This window comes from Sparus aurata, chromosome 11 (assembly GCF_900880675.1).
Source record: "Sparus aurata chromosome 11, fSpaAur1.1, whole genome shotgun sequence".
Taxonomy (NCBI): domain Eukaryota; kingdom Metazoa; phylum Chordata; class Actinopteri; order Spariformes; family Sparidae; genus Sparus; species Sparus aurata.
Window position 1 is genome coordinate 29,752,545 of NC_044197.1, and position 4,988 is coordinate 29,757,532.

A 4,988-nucleotide genomic window follows, 5' to 3' on the forward strand; every position below is an offset into this window, starting at 1 on the left:
GTCGCCACCCTGTGGTGTTCAGAGGATAAGACACTGAAGGACTGACGGACTGCACTCAGTGTTGGAAATATAATATTTAGATTGATACGCCAGCTAGCGCATTAATTTACAGCGTTAAACAGTCAATTTGACTGGAACTACTTAGTAGGTGTCCATATATCAGGGGTTAATGGTCACCCTGCAGCCAATCAGAATCGAGTATTCCCCCAGACCATGGTATAATGGAAAATAACCTGTATATGTTTGACCATGGGGCAAGAGGGGTCTATTAACCAACCAGTAAGGCAGTCAGTCGGCTAGCTATAGCTAGTAACCACCACAGACACCCCTGTGGGCACTGGGAACTATTCATCACCGAAAAAGTTGGTGCACTTTTTTGAGCGACCATTGGCATTGTTAAAACTTTATACTGTATATTTGAAAAATGCACAGCTTAATATTCACCTTAAATGTTCTCAGAACTTAAGGCAGTGATGCACAATGACATGAAAAATGATAGTGAGAACATGAACTATCGACATAATTTCAAAAAATCAAGTCAAACTGTGTTTATCTTGTACTTCAGTAAAAAGATCTTGAACTTTATCTGATTGAAAAGGTGACGTTTTTCATTCAGCACATAGCTAACATGGATAAGGTGTGTATACTGTATATGGGAAGGAAATGACATACAGTCATGTTTGACTGATCAAGCAACACAGTTCCCATGTTGAAGGACACTTTGAGAATATTTGAGTGTATTTATGAATATTTCTAAAAGGGCAACAGCATAACGAGACTGTTGAGCAGACCAAACTGAATGATGAATAAGTGAAGAGAAATGCTAAAAAATGAAGGATAAGTACAGCCAACGTGAACACCCCTGTCCAAATACTTTTGTGTACTTTCAGCCTGCAGCTTTTTTTCATGGTCTGAGGGAGGTCCCACAGTTCCAATTAAGGAACTGAGTCCGGTCCATGAAGAAATGGTATTCCCAGTTTGGTCGGTTGAAAGCAACAATAACCAACAATGGGGACCGACCCAACCGATGCTCTTGAGGCTGATTGGGAGGAAATCCCTGCAGCAAGGTGAACTTCCCTGAAGTGGAGACCGTTCTAGCAGAATAATGCCCATGGCTTTGAAAAGAGATGTCACCTATGTATCCCCAGTGCTGAGCATCATTAACAACACTGCATTATATGTGTCGCTGCACCTACTGTATATCAAATGAGTGTCTGCATATTTTACTGATATCAGTTCAAAGCTTTCACTAAAGCTTATTATAATTCAGTGATTCATTAATTTTGGTATACCCCAAGAGCGTGGGTGCTAAAAGGAGAATACATAAATACAAAACATATTTACAATGCAAATTACAAACATATAACATAGCCAACACATGAGAAACACTTAAACCACTAGAACATAACAAAGACAACGTTTCTGCAGTGGATAATGATTTTTGCCATGCAGCAGAATAAAAAAAAAAAAAAAAAATCATACAAGATTGAGTTCACCGTCTCTGCCATAATACCTGGCCAGCCTCCTCAGCAATCGTCGTAACACACCAGACAGTGTGTTCTTAACAATTTAGCCCCGGGGACTTGGAGTCTGAACTTAAAGTAAAGCCAGGTTCTTTGACCCTGTGATCCTCCGGTAGTGAACAGGACCTGAGGGGAATCTGAGAGCTGGCTGACTTGCTGAGCTAAATCGCAGCCTGTGGCCAGTCGGGCACAGGGAAGGGTCGAGGGAGGGTCACGTACACCATCGAGAGCCGACGAGACAACAACTTTGGACCCAACCCCGTCCGAGTATGACTTGAGTAAACAAAAGCAGATTTGCGTACAGTAAACAAGATGGATGTCAACATGATGTGTGGGAGCGGTACGTACACAGGTCAACCGAATCTCAACTAAACAAACCCAAGCAGAGCGTTGCGGATGTTCTCAGTGGCTTCTCTGTGCCCTCGCATGTCATTTGTTCACCCACGTCTCCCTGCCGCCGCCTCGCCCAGGGCTTCCTCCTATTCGTTTGCTGGGTTTGCTACCCACTGTGCCATCAGGATGTCGCTCATGGAGAGAGACAGAGCAATTTCAGGGCGACTGGTGTGAAAATGGGGCGTTTAACCAGAGGGGGTTAGAGAAAATGGCTTGTTCTGTCCTGTCTCGTTTGCTCTGGCCGAGGCGGGTACTCGGCCACACTTGGCCTCTCTGGCCTGACCGATCGCATAAATACACACCCAAAGAGCTTGTCGTTGCTGGTGAGCAGAACTGCTGCCCATTGTCATTCTCTGGTCGAGTCAATTGCTGGCTGTGGATGGTCATGGTACATCACGATGCAACCTAAAGTGAGGGGTTGCTTGTGTGTCACAGAGGGATAAAGAAAGAACAGACCAGTAAACATTTGAGAGTTATGCCAAGTCCAACATCAACCTAAAGAAAACTTATTACAAATGATGTATTATTTGATGTTGGAACACACCAAAGAGACACAGACACAGTGACAATTTGACAACTCAACTCTAGCTCTGGGAAGTTAAAGTTATCTTGTCTCCCCAGTCGTCGGAATACATGCTGGCATTTTACATCTCAGAAAACCACGGATATGTTTCAACTTTACGCTTCTTGTTCAGTTTTAATTTCAATGTTATGACAATGCTGTGCTACTGGTTTGATTTTGGTACAAAAACCACCTGGTTAGGGTGAGAGAATGATCACGTCACGGCTTACCTGGCTCTGTTGCCACAAACACACAACAATCACACAGCCAGAATATGTCTCGACGTCTCATTAAAGATATCCAGTGGTGTCACACGTGCAAATTATTTTACACCACCTCCAACAATGGTCTCTCCTAAACTGCCATGACATGAGAGTCAGCCCATACACATGTAATCTGAACATCATATGACACGTTGCTATGGCACATTTGCAATGTGCAACTGGACTGTTTTCTCACTAAAGCTGATATCACGCTTGTTAGGACTCTAACGCTCGTATCGACATGTCTATTGTATGTGATTTAATTCCCTCTGTTATAATCTCTCTATCTTGTTGCCTGTGTGATTGTGTGATTGTGTGTGGCAGCAAGTGTGTTTGGCTGAGAGAGCGAATGAATGAATGTGCGTGTGTGCGTGTGTGTGTGTGTGTGTGGGGGTTGTCTGAAGGAGCTGATTGGTTGCAGCCTCCAACCCAGAAGTTTAAAGGCCGACTCCCCTCAGTTCCTGTGGGTTCTCCTCTCTCAGCCAGGCTAACAACTTGTCTGTTGTCTTCTAGATGTGTTTTAAATAAAACCTTAAGAAGAGGGGGTCTCATGTTCATGTTGAGCCAGGGTTTCCCCGAGGCTCAGGTCGTAACAGTGCTCCTCCAGCACTTTTGGCCACGCCGAGTCAAACTGAGCTGCATCGATTTGCTTGTCCATCACCATCACGGTGTCGAGCTAAGCTTCCCACGCCCACAATGGACCTGCTCCTGATTAGGGCTAAGCCGCGGCCACCCCGCCTCCAAGATGGCTCCGGTGTCATCTTGCCAGTGCGGCCAACCCGTAACAAGCACCCATCACCTCTTCAAACAAGAGTGTGTTGCAAATCAATACTCAAGTATGTCTGTGCAGGAAATCTAAGCGAGAGAGACGGAAACATCAGCCTCTATAAATCCCTTTCTGAAGACGCTGGAGAAGCTCCAGAAGCTACGGTGGCCCTCACGGACAAGAAAGTCATTTTTCTAAATACAGACACAGTCACAACAGGGTTGAGTGTTTCCACGTATAAAAGTGATGAGGTTTTTAGTTATTTGGTCTATAAAACAAAAGGTAATAACTCAAAATAAAAATTGAGATCATACACAGAAATTATGGTGCACTGTGAGAAATATTCACAGAATGTATTACCTTTATGTTGAGCAGACTTCTCCTCAGTTTATTTGTCACACTTAGTCATTATTTTGACCGTCTTCGGCACACTCCCAGCCCTAAATATCTTAGTTATCGCTCCATGCGTTGTCTCACCTCCACAGACAAGGAATATATCTGACTAAATCTTGCTAATGCAACGTTCCCAGCAGCTCTCTGAGAGGCACAATCTGAGGCTACAGGTGCTAACGTTATACATGGCGGCAATTCTTTTCAGTGAAACTAATGTACTGCTAAATAACATTGTACGTTATCTACGTTTTGTACTGTTAGAAGCCGGGGTGTATATATATATATATATATATATATATATATATATATATATATATATATGTGTATATATATATATATATATATATATATATATATATATATATATATATATATATATAAGGGTTGGTTGCAGCTCCAGTGTTTGTTATTGTTTGCTGCTTGTCCCGAGCTTGTTTAGCATCTTGGAGTTTTCGTTTCCTCGACAACCATTCGTAGTCCTTGGATTTTTCTAGTACAAGATAAGTATGATCGTCCATCCTTCAGATTTCAGTTTCAAACTTCTCACAATACAGATCATTGAGCCGGGAACAGCAGCCACTCACTCTTCTTTTCTCCTCCTCTTCCTCCTCCTTCCAACCCGGTCATTTCTGGGAGCCATGCAAATATGAAAGGCCCTCACTATTGTCGGGTTTGTCCGTTTTTGGCCACTGTAGAAACGTGACGGTGCAACATGGCGACCTCAGTGGAGGAACAGCTCATTCTGAGTAATTAAAACACAATGACCACAGTGAAATAAAGACTGGGCAACTATGGCTCAGGGGTAGAGCTAGCACCTTGTTATCAAGAAGGTCGCTGGTGCGGTTCCCCTGGTCTGCATGCCGAATGTGTCCGTGGGCAAGATACTGAAACCCAAACTGGTCCTGATGTGCTGATTGGCAGCCACCGCCATCAATGTATGTATGCATGTATGAATTAGTGTAAGTTGCTTTGGACAAAAGCATCTGATGAATGCCCTAAATGTAAATGACTTAATAATGCATCCTTTAATCATAGTCATGCAAACTCTCTATTTATTAACAGTATGGAACTCACATGTTTGGAAACAC